We start from the raw sequence: 20,437 nt of genomic DNA, 5'->3' as shown, positions 1-20,437 counted from the left end.
CCATTTCTTACAAGATACAGGTTCAGCTGACTTAGATTGTGTTCGCAAATCTCTGCGCCTGTGCGTGAGGCCAAATTTTTGCACCCCACTCCTCTAATCCCTGGAGAAGTGAATGAGTTACAAAAAGCTCTGGAACAGACTGTTTATTTATGGTCTCACGTTTTATGTGATTTCTTTTGTTCAAGCGAAATATATTCCAAAATGCATCTCTTTTATTTTAAACTATAAAAATAGCTATGTTTATTACTTCAAGTAAAATGTAGGCTCCAGGAAGATGCTTGTAAATTTTCTGAGGGAAGAAACAGTGTATTTCTTGTACCCTTATTTTCTGCCACAGTTTAGGAGCTCAGTTTTTAAAGTGGATTTCATTCATCTAGAGTCTTTGAGAGCTTGTGATCTCTTAGACTGAAGGGTCTCAGCCTTCAACGATTTTCAGGTGTGTGTGGGGGACACCTAAACTATGGTTTTTTTGACCAGCCAAGTGAAAAATGTGAGATGGGGAAATAAGGCATACCAACACCCCAGCTTGCTAGTAATATGAAACACACCACTGTACGTTGTTTTAATGCAGTGAGCCTATCTGTAGTCCTTCTTGCCACTTCCATTCTGCTCTGCAACCAGGCAGGCTTTTGCTGCTCACTAAAATCAAGTCAGTCTTAGAACTAGGGAATGGGAGAAAGGCAAAAACAAGGGACAATCCCCTCAGCTGTGTCTGCAGGAGGTCACATTCAGTCGTTCTTTTGTTGCTTTGTGGTTGGTACTTTGCTAAGAAATAATAAAACAAAAAGAATAAAATTTACCCCTGCTTTGAAAGAATTCACAGACTAGTGAGAGACAGAGGAGTAAACAGTGTGGTGTGAAAAATGCCATAATAGAAACACAGGATATGAGCAGGATAAAATGAGAGGCATGAAGGCAGGGGCATTCAGGGGGGAGATTAATGCTTGAATTGAGCTGTCATATGGGAAAAATAACTGGATACACTGGTGGCCTCCAAGTATACTACTAGTTAAGCTATTCGAGAGGTAATGAAACAGAAGGCTCACAGACCAAATTAAGATGCTTGAATAACCTGGTTTATTGAGTCAATTTAAATACCCAGTGAGAAGCAAGGGAAATAATTGGAGTAAGGTGATACTCTTAGGATAGGATGCAAGCAAGTGGAAGGACAACATCACCTAAATCATGAGTTATGTAATATTCATATGTTCTGTCTGCCACATCAGCGTTTTCCACTGATGATATGCTTATAAGGACTAGAGTTGAGCTTATAGCAAGGAGACCCACAGGTGGAAAGTGCTTTGGGCCAGTGGCACACCCTGCTCTGTTGGCTATGCGGGGAAACATGCCCGGCCACAACCAGAGCCTACTAGTTAGTTTGATGAACAGACCACTGATTTTATTTGCATTTCTTGGATGGAGCACATACATATGAGACTATATTAGGGGTCATGGGTAGCTAATTTAGGGCTGACAAAACTTTCAGCCCAGAGATGGCAGTTATTCATACCTTAGTTTTTCTATCCCTTTTTGACTATAAATGACCTTCTTCCATCATATTTTTTATTTAACTTTGGCATGCCTTATAGTTTACTAACTTACTATGTATATTTAACACAATTCTGCCTATGTTTCACAAAGTACATAGTTACTCATACTCTATATATAAAACATCCTAGGAGTTTCGCATTTATCTCATAAGCTACTAGTGTACTTAACACTTCTTCTGACTAACACTTCTGACTTTCTTCCATCCTTAAGGAAACTGCAAGGAATTCAGTATAGTTGGAGTGGGAAGCTGGAGAGGTAAGTAGACAGATAGTACCCTTTTTGGGGCATAAAAAATTAAAGAAAAAAACGAAAAAAAAAAGAAAAAAAAACAGGGTTACCAGAGGGGAGGTGGGTGGGGGGATGGGTGAAATAGGTAAAGGAGATTAAGAGCACACTTATCAAGAGGAGCACTGAGTAATGTACAGAATTGTTGAATCACTAATTGTACACCTGAAACTAATATGACACAGTATGTTAACTATATTGGAATTAAAAAATTTTAAAAAGGGAAAAAAAAGAAATACTAGATTTTATACTGAAGAAAACTGTAAAACTATAAGGAGAGTGGAAAATAGGGAAGAGGTCCACTCCTGGGCAGGAGGGCCAGGTGGAATCTCTTGCCCTAATGCAGGTGATTAATAATGAGGACCTCCGTCAACTAATGCAGTGGCTCTATGGGGTTAGAGGTGATTTCCCCACTGCCCCCCCCAAGACATTTGGTAATGTTTGGAGAGAATTTTGGTTGTTCAAAGTAGGGGGTGCTACTGATAACTACTGGGGTAAGGATAGGGAAACTTCTAAACATCCTACAAAGCACAAGACAATCCTTCACAACAAAGAACTGTTGTGATATTAGTAGTGCCAAGATTGAGAAACCCTGAAGTAAGGGATTTAAGGAAGCATAAAGAGGATAGAGGTTAAGCAATTAGATTTAATTGGATTTTATAACTGATTAGATATAGATGTGAGGTAGAAGGAGAGAATGATTTTAGGGTTCTAGCTCGGATAACTAGGAGGACAAAGGGTTAGGCAAAATAGAGACAAAGAATTAAATGTTAGACATGTTAAGTTTGAGACATCCCCAAGATGTGTAGTAAGCAGTTGGAAAAAAACAGGAGATGAGAACAAAATTGAGAATCTTAATAAGAAATGTTTGTACCAGATTAGATTAGAATCTCCACAGATAAGCTCTAAGAATCTGCATTTTTGGCAAGCAATTAGGTGATCTTGCAGCATGCCAAAATTTGCGAACAATAGTTTTAGGTCTCAGAAGAGAGGTCTGAGAAGCAGACAGTGAGGTAGCCGGAAAACTAGGGAAGAGCAGAGTCCCAAAAACCGTGGAAGGAGAGAGTTGAAAGCAGGGGTTTTATTAGTACAAGAGGTTGCTATAAAGCAGTACTGGTCATTAGAAGTATAATGCGAGTCACGTTTTCTAGTTGCAGTATCACGAAGGTAAAAAGAAGCAGGTGAAATTAATTTTAGAACTATTTTTGTTTAACCCATTATATCTAAAACATTTAAACATATAATTCATATAAAATTAATAAGGTATGTTATATTCTTTTTTCATACAAAGTCCGAGAAAGCTGGTGTGCCTTTCATACCTCTAGCACCTCTTAATTTGAACTAGCTACAATTCAGGTACTCAGTAGCTACATGGGGCTAGTGGCTACCATATTGGATAGCACAGCTGTAGAAGGTCAACTAAGAAAAGAACTAAGTGTAATCTTTAGCTATAGTAATAACGGTGATCATAGATAGTGTGATAAGAACTCTTTCAGTGAAGAAGCCAGAATATGCCCAGGTAAAGAATGGGAAGTTAGAGATGATAAGAGCCACCATAGAGAATATTTTTGAGAATATTTGCTATTAATAATATAGTATGAGGGGCTTTTTTTTTGTACTTTTGAGTATGAATTTAAGATCAGATAGCATAATTCAGTTTTTTATGTAAGGTTTAACAGTTATATTTGAATTTCTGCTTGCGCAGAATTGCCTTCCCCCTGGATACAACTAGAAAATTGGGCATAATATATGAAGTGACTGTTTTCAGACATCGGACAACAGACAATACAGAATTGTGATCCTTGAGAGAAGAGAAATAAGGTAAGTCCTACAATGACTCCAGCTTACTGCCTGGAGGGCAGAACAGGGATGGAATTTAAACAGAGACCAGTGGTTTCACTGAATGGAGAAGACAGATGGGAATTGAGGGAAGCCATTGAGAAGATATCAGAGAGGAGGAAGTGGCACCGAGAGAGGTCTGCCCAGGTGTAGCTTTCCCCTTGTCCTTTGGCTGAGTATTGATCCGTGCAATGAAGACTGAAACTCCATGAGACCTGGCACCAAAAAGCAGTAGGCCAAACCCTTTCTGATGCTTGCACAGGGCTGGGAATAGTTTGTGTTCCCATCTGCCAGAGTAGAGAGACTGTAATACACACATTTCTACCAATCAAAACAAGAATAGTTGGAGCCTGGTCAACTTGCTCGCTCGCTCTGTCTTTCAGGTCTCTCTGCTTAGGCTTGTTTGGTCTTCCTCATAGCATAGTAACCATAGGGTACCTGGATTTATTACATGGCTCAGAGCTCCCAGTGCTTGTGTCCCAGCAAGGTGAGAGCTGTGTAGCCTTTTATGACTTATCCCCTGGGGTCATGAATTGTCACTTCCGCCTCATTCTGTTGGTTATATGCAAGTCATTGAGCTTGGTCCAGATTCAAGAGGTGGGAACATAGCTCCTACCTCTTGATGGGAGGAATATAAAAAAATTAGCAGATATGTTTAAAAACTGCATAAAATATCATAGTCTAGTCCAAATCTAATAACGACCATCATTTCAAAGTAGTTATGAATATAAATAATATTTCAAGATATCTGTTACAACTTTAATTTGATACAAAAAATCTGTGATTTCTGTTGGTGACTAAGTTTGAGGTATTGTAGACACAATTAATACTGCAACAGTACTAATAATTACAGCAATTCTGTGACACCAGCTGGGAGATAATGTCAGGTCCCACTGGTTAAGGATTCAGTCCTACAAGACTGCCCCTTCCCCACTTCAGATGCTAATCATAAATGTTTCTGATCCACTGGCTGTAAATCAGGTTTGATTAATTTGCTAGAGTAGCTCACAGAACTCAGGAAAACATTTTACTTAATAGATGCCAGTTTATTAGAAAACGGTATAACAGGAACCACCAGATAAGAGATGCATAGGACAGGGTATGTAGGAAGAGGCACAGAGAACTTCCATGCCCTCTCTGGGGTACACCACTTTCCTAGAACCTTACATCTATTCACCAACCTGGGAAATTTTCTGAACCTTGTGCTTTTGGGTCTTTAGGGAGGCTTCATTAAGTAGATATGATTGATTAAATCATTGGCCACCGGTGATTAGCTTAATCTCCAGCCCCATTTCCCTCCCAACCTTTGTGGCTTTTCAATAGTCCCTTCATTAACATAAACTATGGTGTGGTTTAAGGGGCTTGTTATGAATCACAAAAGACACTTTTATCACACTGACCACTTAGGAAATTCCAAGGGTTTTAAATTCCTGGTAGGAAAAGAGACCAAGACCAAATATAAATTTCTTGTTACAGATTACAGTATCACAATATCACAGTACCCTTCACATATATATGTATATATCTTATTAATACACACACTCACACACACACACACACACATATAGAAAGTACCTGGCACACAGTAAGCTCTCAGTAACTGGTAGCTATAATTACTCTTGCTACTATTTATGAACCTCTCATTATATCTGGAAACACTGGAGTGATCAGCTCACATATGTTCTATCATTCGTGACATGCTATGTTCTAATCTTGAAAGATGGATATTAACCTGAGTTATTATTTGTTGTTATTTGAACTTCTATCTTCTGATTTCCCTCTCACCACTTTGTACCATCTTTCCTTGCAACGATATTTAAGAGTCGTTTGATTTAAAGAAATGCGATATAGGGAATTTAACGACTGGACAGTAGGACAGATTGAAGCTGAATTTTTAGCTTCTGATTTTTCTCATTTGAAGCAAAGATTTCAGACTGTTGTGGGGGTGGTGTGGGGGAAGGAAATGCAGATCTGTTCACAGCTGCTACTCAAAATACTAGCCATATAACCAGGAGAGAATTTGGCTCAAATTAAAATCCCTGGGCTCTTCATTGCCATCATAATCATTATTGTATCAATTAAGATTCGTTTGCATGTCCACAGTGTGTTTGGCACTACATCAAGGAAGGAAGCTGATGATCACAGAAACAGTTTCGACCATTTTGCTTATGTCTGAGAATGACCCAAATGGTATAAAGAAAAAGCAGAAATAAATCATTAAAATTTTGTAATTCAACAGCACTTGGAATCATAAAATATTAGAACTGGAAAAGGATCCAACAATCCTGTTGCACAGCTTCTTTATTTAGAGGTTGATAAAACTCAGCTCCAGAAATAGTGATATTATACAACCAATATATAAGTGACAATTAGTAAAGGTTACACAACCAGTAAGTGATAGGGAAAGCCAAGACTCCTACCCATGTCATCTAACTCAAAATGCAGTGTTTCCCCTGCTTTATCAGCCTACACCACAATCTATGAGTAAGAATCATATTCTTAGAAAACCAGAAAATATAATATTACATATAACTCTCTTTTGAATTACTCTCTTGGAAAATTAGGAGTCAAGCCATTCGAGTCTACATGTTTTCTATATTGGCCATTATTAATGAGAGAAGTGGGTACTGATGGTTTTGGTGGGGATCTTTTGGCCTGAGAGGGGGCTTATTTAGATGAACAATATGAACAGTTCTAAATATTTTTAGGGATTATATGAGAGAACCCTCATTAGGCCTTCGGGCAGATCTTTGAAGAGCAATACTGCCTAGAAGCCAGCAGAGGGAGAGCAGAACATTGTTTTGCCAATTTTTACCAAGTTCCTCCTTGCTGTTTTACCTTTTGTTCATTTTTTTGCACAAATTTGATATATTCCGTGATGGTGATGAGAAAAATACTACCTTTTCCTGCTTTTCGGGGGAGGATAGAGAATGCCTCTATCAGTGAATTGGGGTTTTATTTAACTTATTTTTCAACAGGCTATCAAATGAGCTGGGTTTGGAAAGTCCTTAAGCATATTAGGAATTTATTTGTGTGGCTTTCACATGCTTTTCTGCATAATATTGGGTAACTTAGGTGATTTTAAATATACGTAATCAAATATATAGATTATCTTTTAATAATTACTTCTAAGAGAAACTAACAGTGTAATAAGATTTGGAATTCTCTAATTAGTCACTTGATTTTGCTCTGTAAAAGGATGAATGTAAATTGAATCCAGAGAAAGTTTGAAATGATGACTTTTTATATCTAGAGTTTTAGAAATAAAGTCCACATGTCAGTTGAAGTAATCATCTACTCTTTTTTCCAGAAATCTCCAGTAAATTTATACCTTCATTATTGCTTTGTTTTTGTGTCTTCAGAGTTTGGGGCATAAAACTGAAGGTGATACACACTTGTCCTCACTGAGTTCATGGGAGATCAACACAGAAACAGATCATTGAAAAATTTAATGACAGTATGAGACAATGAGGCATACGGGTGGGGCAGTAAGAGTGCATGGAATGCAAGCATCCAACCCAATAAGGAGATCTGGAGTGAGTCCTGGAGGAGGGCCACCTGAGCTAAGTCATAAAGGAAGAGTAGGAATGTATTCTGTTTCAATGCATTTTTTAATCTTCCCTCCCATATCCACATGGTTATGTTGAGAGCAGCCATTCAGTAAACTATTACTCTGCATTCCTAGGCTAAACATTTTTTTTTTTTTTAAAGGTTTTATTTATTTATCTGAGAGAGAGAATGGGAGACAGAGAGCATGAGAGGGGGAGGGTCAGAGGGAGAAGCAGACTCCCTGCGGAGCAGGGAGCCCGATGTGGGACTCGATCCCAGGACTCCAGGATCACGACCTGAGCCGAAGGCAGTCGCTTAACCAACTGAGCCACCCAGGCGCCCCTAGGCTAAACATTTTTGATTCACAAGTGGTCACCGTAAACATGCTGGGTCGATCAGTGTCCCTCCCTAGGATTTTTCAACACCGGACCCAGTGAAACTGGAGAACTCTCAGCTACTTTGTTTTCTGCCTTTTGTTAGAGGAAAACAACATAATAACTTTGACATTGCATTGACACACATAAGTTGAGGCGCAGACAAACTCTGGAGAGAGTGCATCCTCCCAGCATTCAAGCCTCTGGCTCTCTTGTTGCCCACAGTTTATGTGCAGCTATTTTCCTGTTCTGTTTCATGAGACACCCCAGTATCCATATAAGTTTCTCTTTTTTCTTAAACTAGTATGAGTTGACTTTCTTTTCTTTGAATCCCAGCTGGTATAAAGAGTTACCAAGGCAGAGAGAGGGTGAAGGACGTTTCAGGGGCTGCAGGAGCAAAGACATAGAAACATTAAAAAGCATGGCTTGTATAGAGAAATATAAATAGTTCAGTATTGTTAAGACATAAATGAAAGAGAGAAAGAGTGCTAACAGATGAAGTGGGAAATCTGTCATTTTAGGGAATTTAACTTTACCCTGAAGGCAATGAAGAGCCATAGAATAGTTTGCACAGTGACATTTTGAGGTCTGTGGTTTAGATGGCTTACTCTGCCAGGAGTTTCTTCAACATTTCTCTCCTCTCTGGGCCTATGATGTGCTGACTTTTTATGACTTCACTGAATTACTTTGTAACAGTGTGTCTTCCCCTCCATTCTGAAAGTACCACTAGAGTAGGGGCCATATCTACTTTGTTCATCATGAATTCTCAAAATAAGTAAATGAGGTAATTTCCATCTTAGTACCTGGAACACATGGTTATATAATAAAAATTTGCTAAGTCAATAAATGAGTAAATTGTGATGAGATAGAGGAAATAAATTCATGATATATATTGGAAATAGGGCTTGATGAGTTTGATAAAACTAGCTATATATATTGAGCACTTATACATTAAGCAGGAGGCTGAGGGTTTTGCATACATTACCTTATTTAATCTTCATAACAATTCTCTGTGTAATGTGTATCACACTTTCCCCCATTTTACAGATGGAGGAAAAAAAGAACCTTAAAGAGACTGAGAACTAGGTAGAACCATATGAATTTGCCATCTAATAACTTGCTGGTATAGGTAATGCATTATGAGCAGAGACCTATTCAGTACTAATCTCTAAATTACCATACTATATTATACATGGATGTGAAGGGGAGGGAGTGAAGAATGATTCCCAGCTTTCTATCATAGATGAATGATGGTGTCTCCAGCTGAAGCAGAGAATACAGAGTAGGGGTACTTCCAGTGGAGATGATGAATTTGATATGGGACATAAAGAGAATGAGGCCTGTGGGATGACTACAAGACAATGTCCAGCTGCAAGTTAATGTATGAGTTTTAAAACTCTATTGCTGAAGAATTGGATTCATGGTTCATTAAGTTTCAGTTAGATAAAGATATTAGGTGAGGTCTAACAAGGAAAGTATGCTGTTTAAGATGAGTACTGGGTAGAAGCCAGACCTTGGGAAATATTACATAGGAGACACCAGAGTGATTGATCAAGACTAGAGAACCCTGAGAGTACGGTGCCATGGGGAAAAAGGGAAATAGGGAATTTAGGAAGAAGGAAATAGGAAGGAGGGAACAATCTATAGTGTCTATTGCAGCAGAGAGTTCCTGTGAAATGTATACTGTCCATTGGATTTGACAGCCAGGAGTTTATTGTTGATCGAAAAAAACAATATTAATAAAATAATATAAAATAAAATGGTAGAAGCCAGACTACATATGGTTGAAAAATGATTGGAAAGTACAGCCAAGAAGAATAAATAATATTTTCAAATGTCTTCAGTGAGGAGAAGAAAGAGGTCAGACATTAGTTAGATGAAGACTCTGAGAGAAAAGAGACATTTTTATTTTTAGGAAGAGAGACATAATTGAGGATCTTTACCAGCTGTGGGAAAGAAGCCTGTGGAGAGATTGAAGGTATCCAGGAGAAGATATTGGAGAAAATGACTCACAAAGGAGAGAAGGAATAAGATAAAGCTTATAGATGGAGGAGTTCACCTTTAGGAGTTGGGACATTGAACTTCGGAGCTTAAAAGAAAGTAAGTGGAGATATATGTGAATGTGTGCATGGAAGGGGAATTTTGAGAAACATGGTTGATGGGCTTGATTCTCTTGATTTAACGGGAAGCTTTGAGTAGGAGCTTTAGAAGAAAGTATAGAATAGTCATTATTTGATATGGGATTGCAGACTGATTGAAGATGAGTAAAGGATTGAAACTCTAAATGAGAGTTCAGCCAAGGTGAGAGATCACATTTGATAAGGGCAACAATTAGTACGGTTTTGAGTATTCTTCTCAGTGTTCAGCTTTCTAGTTGACTGAGGAGTAAAGACAGACCATCACATTGATCCACCGTTTAAATTTTACTGGGTCAATTGTGGTTGGACAGTTGTACAAATGAATCAAGGATGCTGATATAATAGCACTTTAAAGGATATTACTTCAGAAGTTTGGACTAAAGTGTAAAGAGATAGCTATTAGATAAAAAAAAAAAGAGAGAGATGGGATATTAACCATATTCAGATTCTCAAAAGAAATAACCCAAAACTAGTTGCATGGCTATTAATAAGAAAAGAAGAAACTGTCACTTATAAATATAAAAGGATCAAAATAAACTGGTGAGGATTAGGGAAGATATTTCTTGGGAGAAAGCTGCTTCTCTGCTCCATTATATTCACAAGGTGGACGGGTCAGTAATACTTTGACCTACACCAGAAACTTACATGGGTGAGTGCTCTCAAAGATTATTTAGAGAGCTTAATAGAGTAAATAATGAACTAATGCTTGACTCCCACCTTGAAAATCTAGAAGACATAAGAAGGCATGAGAAGCTGATAAGCTACTTTGGTAGTAGGGTGCTTGCCTTTTCTATTCATCACTGTACTGGGGGTTGTAACCAGTGCAATAAAGGAAGAAAATAAGACATACAGATTGGAAAGGAAGAAGTAAAACTTTATTTTCGGACAATGTGTTTACCCATGTAGAAAATCCTACAGATTCTGTAAAATCACTACAAGAATTAATAAGTTAAGCAAAGGCTCAAAACATCAATATAGGGGACGCCTGGGTGGCTCAGTCGTTAAGCGTCTGCCTTCGGCTCAGGTCATGATCTCAGGGTCCTGAGATCGAGTCCCACATCGGGCTCCCTGCTCAGTGGGGAGCCTGCTTCTCCCTCTCCCTCTGCTTGTGCTCTCTCTGTCAAATAAATAAAATCTTTAAAAAAAAACAACAAAAAAACACATCAATATAGAAAGTTAATTGTATCTCTCTACACTAGGAAAGAATTACTGGGAACCCAAAACAAAACAAAACAACCTAGATAGCAATGCACACTATAATGAGATTCTCTTTCTCCCTTAGAAATTTATAAAAATGTAGATAAGATTGGTATGAATGGAAATATTGTGTAAGCTAATGAAGCTTCTAGATCTGAGATGACATAGGAGCAAGCTGATGTGAACAAATTCAGGAGTAGAGGCAGAGAGAGGAGAAAGCATACTGTAGAAATCATGAAGGTAGTTCTGGGAGCCTGGTGGGCTGAGTCAAAGCAGAGATATGTGTTCTCAATAACCAAAAAGAAATTGTGGGTTAAAAAGCAAACCCAGACTTTTTTGTAATATGTCACTGGGTTCAAGAAAAGGAAAGTTAAAGCTAGAGCAATAAACTTACCAGCTGCTGCTCTGGTATCTTGGAGGAGGGGAGCTGCTGACTGAATACAGCACCTAGGAACTAAAGGCTATAGTGTCAAAGATTTCCTGGGGACAGAAGACAAGGCTTTGGCTTGTGTGAGGCAGAAAGTTAGAACTGAAGTCCCTGCATAAAGTCAGGAACTTGGAATGCTCTCTTTCAGCGAAAAGGGAATTAGAACAACTAAGCACTAAAACTGGAAACTAATAAAAGTTCCCCTGATAAATCAAAGCTCCAAGATATTTCCATATACAGATGTGAAGTCTCATTTGACATTCTTCCTAGGATTTTGGTATGAATGCTTATCTTTCACACCAATGAAATCCTAGGATGTCCAGTAGCCGTAAAACTCTTTGTAGCAATCCTTCCAACAGTCCAGGGCAATAAGGGACTCTCAAGAAGAGTTAGTGACTAAAACTTATAAATCATAGGAGAAAATAATTCACCATGAATTAGACATAGTGAAGAAGAAAATCAGATCTTTAAGAACTTGAGAAAATACAACAGTCTGAGAAATACTATACAGTAACTACGCTTAATATTATTGACAAAAGGAGGAGTAAAAATCAAAAGGAAAGAATAGGGTATTTGATATTAGAATGCATGAATTTGAGAAATAATTGAAAATAACTCTTAGAAATAAAATTATTGAAATTAAAAATTTGATGGAAGGGTTAAGTGATGGGTCATAGTAAAAATGAGAATTACTGAACTCGGGGAAAGAGTTGAGAAAACCAAAATGCAGTGAAGATAAATAAAATGAAAACTAGGGAAAAGAAGGTTAAGACATAGAGGATAAACTGATGGGGTGAGCATTTGTTTAACATAATGAGCGTTCTAGAGGGAAAGAAGGGAGAGTGGATAAGAGAGGTGGTAGTTAAAGAACTTCCTATAATTGAAAGTGTGATGGTCCTAAATAGTACATAGTAGTTTTTTTTTTTCTGTCTGACAATCTTTGTTTTTCTATTAAAGTATAGATTCTTTTTGTAATTAACAGTTACTGATCTACTTGGGTGTATACTATTATACTCTCTGTTTGCCTCATTTGTTCTATGTTGCTTTTTTCTCCTTTGCTGGATTAATCAAATATTTTTATTATCCTTTCTCTTTAAAGCATGGATTAGAATTATGCATTCTATTAGTGCATCTAATACATGCATTCATTAGAATTATGCATTCTATTAGTGGTTAAAGTTGTGATGTCCAATAGAGTAGTTATTAGGTACATATGGCTATTTAAATTTAAATGTGAATGTAAATTAGTGACAAAATTTAAAATTTCAGTTCTTCAGGTCAGGTACCCAATAGCCGTATGTGTGCAGTATTGGACAGCTCACATATAGAATGTTTCCATCATTGCAGAAAGTTCTATTGGATAGTACTGATCTAGATAATCCAAAGGTTTGTTTATATCATCTGGGCTTTCTGTTTGTCTTGTTTCTTGGTATGTCTTGTCATCTTTCATTAAACGAATCTGATTGTGGGGTGCCTGGCTGGCTCAGTTGGTAGAGCATGTGACTCTTAATCTCAGGGTGGTGAGTTGAAGCCCCATGTTGGGTGTGGAACTTACTTTAAAAACAATTAAAAATTAAAAAAAAAAACCTGTTGTATATGAAAAATTGCAAAGTTTCCAGACGCTTTTATCTAACCTCAGAAAGGGTTCACTCTCTTCTCTGTTAGGAAGCTAGGGTCAGGTCGTCTTCATTTGATCAACAACTGAATTGCCACGAATCATCTGTGTTGCAATTTTTATTAAGATTAATATACAACTGGGCGCCTGGGTGGCTCAGTTGGTTAAGCGACTGCCTTCGGCTCAGGTCATGATCCTGGAGTCCCAGGATCGATTCCCGCATCGGGCTCCCTGCTCAGCAGAGAGTCTGCTTCTCCCTCTGACCCTCCCCCCTCTCATGTGCTCTCTCTCAAATAAATAAAATCTTAAAAAAAAAAAAAAAAGATTAATATACAACTGGTTTGTCACCACTCTTGGGGATATAACCCTCCAAGGATTTTAACTGAGAGGCTGGGGTGTTCAATAGGACCCCTCCTTTTTGCTGGGTCATATACTCTTACTTTTGTCTTCCTGGCACTGTCAGACTATTGAAAACACCGTATTTTTAAGTGGCATTCTACTTAGGTTTTAAACCATTTGCTTTGTGTATCTTGAAAAATTTGACTGTGGCTCAGGCCTGCCTCGTGCCTCTCCCGTTCTTGCTATATCGGTGATCCTGGAATCTATGTGTTTGTCTTTTCTGTCCTGTGAGATTACCAAAAACTCTTTCAGCTATTCTGCCTCTTAGCAACTACACCCTGACTGGATTCTTAGCCTTCTACCCGGAACTAAGAATTTGGAAATTCCCCAAGAGAAACTTGCTCACTCTTCTCTCTCTCTGTATCACCTTTCTTTAGGATCTTGGTCCCTTAAGTCCTGGTTGCCTCAGCAGTTTTCAGAGATTTTTTTTATCTTTTTTTCCTACTTTTTCTTCATGTGAGCATTCACTGGTTTGCCACAGGCTATGCTACTATAGATGGAAATAGAATTCCTTCCACTTCACTTGCAGTCATGGTTGATTCTGGTGCAAGCTTTACTAATATTCATAGGAGACTCACTTTATTATTACCATTATTTCCATATAGTTATGTCTCTTTCTATGGTATCAAAATGACTGCTACTGTGCTTGTATCTGTAAGCCCTTAATGAAATATTGGGGGTGTATTGGAAAAACTCATATGATTTAATGAGGATTTAATTTTTTTGGCAAGCTTTTGAGAGCTATAACAAGTGCCATTTATCAATCACCTATCAAATGCCTTGTGTGTTAGAGATATGTTTCTTCTAATTAACAATTCTGCAACATATGTAATATTGTTACAACTTTACTAATAAGAGAACCAGGGCTCAAAATGGTTAAATAACTTCCTTTGGAAAATCCAGGTCTGACTTTAAAGGCCTCAGCATCATTTCCCACTTATTCTTGAGAATGTAGCAAAAGCCTAGGAAGACTCTGTTCTTCACATCCCCTCACACTTAGCTGTAGTCACTTGCTATAATTCAATCCAGCCTTGCTAGGTGATATCCCAAAGCAGTAAAAATAGAAATAGTGACAACAGGTCATGCTTGTTGTACGGAGAGGCTCCAAAATCATTTTTAATGAGCTAAGCCTACAAGGATTAGTAACAGTCTAATAACCACCAGCATGTTCTCTGCTTCAGGCAAAGTTTAGTTGGCTGGACATAGATGGGCAAATCACAGATGAGGACTCTTTTTATTAAATACATTAGCAATGCCATGGCATTTATTATCTATCGTAGCTATTTTAAGCTGAGAGTACCATGCAGAGCCAAGTAGAAGATGCTGGGCATTAACTTTTGTTTTACCTGGTGGCTTGGAAGATAGTTCTATGACCCTGAAAACAGGACCTGAAAACTTCTCCCCAGATCCTTACTTCCATGCAGATTCCAGACTACCCATCACTGGTCTTCTTATTCCCTAGCCTCCTAGTGCTCTTATTAATCCTATTCTTTGTGATGTTTTATTCTAATCTGAAATAGAATGATGGGAAATCAAATTATGGTTGTGGGTACCCTGTAGTTCCTAAGTCAGATGTTAGCAAAGTGATAGTTGGGGAATGATTCTAATTGATTGAGAACCAGAGGATTTATTTTAGACTATAACTCTGTCTAGAAACATTTGGAAATGGAGGAGTCTAGGTATTACGAAAAAAGAATCTAATCTTATGAATGGTTATTAGAAACAGATTCATAGTTGAGAGAATACTCCTAATCATTTCTTTCTTGTTGCCATTGGGTTCCCTTTCAGTCCAAACTGTCCAGGAACCTGTAGAATTTATTCGGCAGAAGCAGTACCCTACTCCATGTACATCTGTTCGAGTGATCTGCTTACTAAGCATATTAGGAAATCCCCCTTAGGAAACAGCAGTGGCCTCAGGCCAGCAGTTGGTGTAGCAGCCTGTGTTCCCACCTGTTCCTACACCGTGGCACTGTGTTGTCTGAGATCTCTGTGAAGTACCAGGGTACTTCTCTCAAGCTTTATGAAACCTTCACTACTTTTCCTTGCATGACAGGTCTCTGTCCTGTCTGTCATGGGGGTTCTGCCAATTTTAATGTGATTATGGTATAAACAGTAAAATGATTTAAAAATGGAAAAAAAAATAATCATCAGATAAGGACCAAGAAATATCTTCTTTTTCAGCGTCTTGACCTTTGTCCTTTCATTGCTTCTGTTCTCTCCCTTCTTCACACTCTGCTGGGTTCTGGTAAATTTTGCTGCCCCAGGAAACCTATTTGACTCTGTATTTGAATAGCAATGGTGAACCTTTATTTCCTTAAATGGACCACTTATAAGGCAAAAGAAAATCTTTTTGAATGGTAAGTCAGTCCTAGAGCATTAACATTGTTGCATTTTTATGGGAGGAGGTCACCCTCTGTGCATCAGAGATAAGAGTGGAAAGTGATGGGGTAAAGGTCACAGAGACCCTTCTGTTCCAGGATTATTAATAAAGAGAGTAGGCATGGCATGACATATAGGAAAAGATTTTAAGAAGTGTTCAAAGATGGATTGGTGTATAACTCTAGGGAAACAACACATCCATTTATTGTGTTTATTAATCGTGTACTCTGTATCAGGCATTGGGTTAGGGAAAAAAAGGTATGTATTTGATAAATAAAATACATGTGGTTCCTGCTTTGCTTAATACACAACCTAGTTGGGAAGATAGAGAGCAAACATGTTAAAACAAACAATGAGAAATGCAATAAAGAAAAAGAAGATATGGTTGTAGGGAATACATGCAGTGTGAGTGTGTGCATTCACTAATTGGATATAAAAATAGAAGTCATCCACATATAGATGACATTTAAAGCTGTAGAAATCTGTGAGATCAACAAGGGAAGGAAGGTGCAGAGATATGAAAAGAGATTCTTAGACTACGCCTTGGTGGACTTCCTTTTTTGGGAGGTAGGGGTCAAAATGAGGCTAAATCTGGTTCCATCTGTTAAGACTGCTTGAAAGTTCATTATCAGGCATTTTATTTCACAGATTTCTTTCCCTCACTTGACTTTTACAAGAACCCTGGGGACTTATAAGGTCCTTAAAGGCCAACACGAGAGTCTATCGAAGGTTAATTGCTCCAGTGTGTGCTTCATTTCCACTGTACTGTGTTTAACCAGAGAGACCCTCACCTAGACTCCCAAGAGTGTAGCACTTCTTACCTAATCAGAGCCTTCTATAGTCCTTGCACTATACAGACATTTTAGGCAGGTCAGTCCTGACACCCAGGGCAAATTTGCAGTCCTAGAAAATCAACAACTATCAGCCTGCCAGATAACACTCCTTAAAACCTATTCTGCTCTCCTTTCCAAAGCTTCTTTCATTCTCTAAATGGATCCAGACCTTTGAAGCATAAAACCCTTTTTAGGGGCTATCTTTTTTTTTTTTTTTTAGTTTTATTTTATTATGTTATGTTAGTCATCATGCATTACATCACTTGTAGGGGCTATCTTCTTGGTAGTGGATTCCTGCCTGCCTGGTAACTTCTCCTTCGGTCTTTGACACACAACATGATTATTTATTCTTCCTTAGTTCTGGCCCAGCCTGAGAAATCAAGTCCTGATCCTCTCCCTGGGGGGTGGAGATGACATCCTTCCTTTCTTCCTTATGAGTGTAGCTGGAGAGTAGAAACAAACAAAAAAATTATATTTCAATTGATTATTCTACCACTTTAAATGGCAGAATACATTTTAAATAACTTTAAATTCAAAATACATGATTCAGTGCTGGTTGGAATGGAAACCGGTGCAATATTTCTGGACATTAAATTAATAATATGACTGTACCCTAAGAACCAGCAATCCCATTTCTGGGTACATATCACCCAGAAATTTTTGTACATGTGCATCTAAGGATATTCATCACCATTGTCATTCAAAGGCAACCAAGGTGGTCACCACTAAGGGAAGGAATAAGTAAAAGTGTGGAATTTTCTATTTACATAATAGTGTCATCTGTAACTAACAACTGTATATTTCTTTTCTGGCAGTTATTTTCTTGACTAATTGTACTGGCTAGAACATTTATTAAATGTTGTACAGAAGGTGACTTAGTTTTTTTCTGATTTAGTGGCAGCATGTTTATTTATTCTCTATTAAGAATTACATAGCAGTAGGGTTTTTTTGTTTTGTTTTTTTGGTAAATGTTCTTTATCAGGATGTGTTTCTTTCTATTTCTAGTTTTCTGGGAGTTTTTCTTTTTTATAAAGATTTTTTTAAATTAATTTATTTGGCAAAGAGAGAGAGAGAGTGCGTGCGCACAAGCAGGGGGAATGGCAGAGGGAGAGGGAGAAGGAGACTCCCTCATGAGCTGGGAGGTCAGTGTGGGGCTTGATCCCAGGACCTGGGGAGGTAGGTAGATGCTTAACCAACTGAGCCACCCAAGTACCTCTCTGAGAGTTTGTATTATGAATGGATATTAGTTTTTATTCAATTCATTTAATGCATTTATTGAGATGATCATATTATTCTCTTTAATTATGTTAATGTGGGGGCTCCTGGGTGGCTCAGTCAGTTAAGCATCTGCCTTTGGCTCAGGTCATAATCTCCAGGTCCCAGGATCCAGCCCCGTGTGGGCTCCTGCTCAGTGGGGAGTCTGCTTCTCCCTCTCCCTCTGCTCTTCCTCCCCTCTTGTGCCCCCCAATAAATAAATAAAATCTTTAATTATCTTAATGTGGTAAATTATACTGATTGATTTAAAAATGTTAAACCAACTTTCCATTCCTGAGGTAAACTGTAATATAGTATTCTTTTCCTGTATTGATATATTCAATTTGTTAATATTTTGTTAACAACTTTTGCATCTATATTTTTGAGGGTTATTGGTCTGTACTTTTCTTCTCTTATAATGTCTGGCAGGTTTTGGTTTTAGGGTTATATTGGCCTTATGAGATGACTTGGGAAGTGTTCTGTCTTCTGTTTCATAGGAGAGTTTGTGAAAAATTGGTGTTGTATCTTTCTTAAATGTTTGATGGAATTCTCCATCTGAGTGAAGAAGAAAATGGACGCGCATTTTTTTTTGTAGGAACGTTTCTAATTACAATAGAAATTTTGTTAATAATTATGTCTATTTAAGATTTCTTTTCCTTTCTCTGTTGGTTTTGGAATTTGTTGCCATTCAGGGAATTTATTCTTGTTATCTAAGGGTGGATAAAACAATGTTGATGCTGAAGAAAACTGCTCATTTCTCTGGCAAGGAAAACTAAAACATGTCCTGTAGTAATTAAGTTGGAAGGCCGTAAAGGGAAGCTAAGAAAAATAGACTAAGATGTGGATTTTCTGGTGTCTCTATTGAATGTCTCAGGTGTTGATGAAGTTTCTACTGTGACTGGTCATAATTCAGATGTTCTCAGTAGATAGCTTATAGCAACATGATATTTGCTCTTTTCATTGTAGTTGCTTTTTGATCAGCTGTGTGACATCTTAGAATCAACCAAGACTCGAGATCCTGATGCAGATTTCTGGCATTTTTTTCTCTGCTTAGTTCTGTTCCCTTTTCTCTGGTTCTTTGCCTCACAGATTTCAGCTGCTCAGCCTCTCAAACTCTGGTTTCTTTCTCTCAGTTCTGTAGATTAGCCTTCTCTGCATGGCTTATACCTCCTTGCTTTGTAGTCTGGACAGTTCCTTTGGGTAGAAATTGGGGGTAAACATAAGAGATCACAGTCCTGTAGTACCTGTTGTCTAAAGTCTGAAAACTGTTCTTTCATAAATTTTGTCCAGTTTTCCATATTTTTATTATGAGATGTCTCGTTTAGTATCAGTTACTGCATTAGGACCAGAAGAGGATGGCCATTCTTTCCTAGAAGTCTACAGCAATCCTGTCCTAGGCCAGAATTAATTAGATTTTCGTATTTGTTCCCAAACCAATCACTAGCAATGGGTATGCAATTACTGTCTTTGACGCAGTCTAATGAGAGTCTACTCGAGGAGTTGAGGATGGCAAACATTTTTAAGGCCACATTTGAAAGAAAGTCCATATCAAAGGGAAAATAGGGAACTCTTTTGGGTGATTTAAATGTTTTGTATCTTGATGATAGTGCTGGTTACACAACTTTTATGCCTTTAAAACTCTTTAAATTATAAACTTAAAATTGGTGAATTTTATGGTAAATTGACCTCAGCTGAGCCAATTAAAAAATGATTGTTGCCTGCTTTTGTTGCAATATATAAATAACTGTATTTTTTAAAGTACAAATATCAACGGAAAAAAAGAGCCTGAGCCCCATTCTTTCAGCTTCTCAGGGAACATTATGCGAGGTAATGTTTTAACTATAGAATCAGTAGCAGCCAAAGAGAGACAGAATAGGCCAGAAGCTTTAAGCACTTTTTTCTTGTGTTCTTTCTCTTGTTTTTTTCCTGGTTAGTGTCATCTCTCAAGTAGCCAGGTTCTTTCTCTCTCAAACCCCACTTGAAGAGAAAGGGCTCTCCTCTCTTTAATGGAATGACCTCTTTTTCCTTATAGGAGCCCATCCTCCTCAACCTCTCTTAATAGCCTGGAGACTAAAACAACCAGTGCAGTGTCTCCGTTTATCTTCCTAGAGAAATAATCATTTCTTTAGTATCAGAAGTGTCTTATCTGTATTTTATTTGGGACCATTGGTAAAAGAAGCCATTATAGCTTTGAACTTGCTGCCCTGTGGTGGACACTGATGTTTATCTATAGAGCATCCATCCTTCTTTCTCCAACTTAGTAAACTCTGAATCTGTCCCAGTATCCCCTAACACTCTCATGCCACCCAGGAGACTTAGGGGAAGTTGACCTCATCTTCATTCCATATAGTATGAGCTCAATAACTCTTTGTAGAATGAATTGCATTTATTAAACTTTATGTTCACTTCTCTTTTGATCTCCTGTTTCCCCTCCTAGACTTAGGGTTGTTTCCTTTATTAGGTATTGTTGGTAGAGTGTCTAAGGCCTGAAGGCAGGGCATAAAAGACCTGTAAAAAGCCAAAAAACCAAAATGGGGCTTTGTACTAGTCAGCGTTGATTAGATTGTGCTGCAGTAACCATTATTTCCCAAGTCTTA

This window comes from Phoca vitulina, unplaced genomic scaffold (assembly GCF_004348235.1).
Source record: "Phoca vitulina isolate PV1807 unplaced genomic scaffold, GSC_HSeal_1.0 scaffold16, whole genome shotgun sequence".
Classification (NCBI taxonomy): domain Eukaryota; kingdom Metazoa; phylum Chordata; class Mammalia; order Carnivora; family Phocidae; genus Phoca; species Phoca vitulina.
This window is presented reverse-complemented; position numbering follows the sequence as displayed.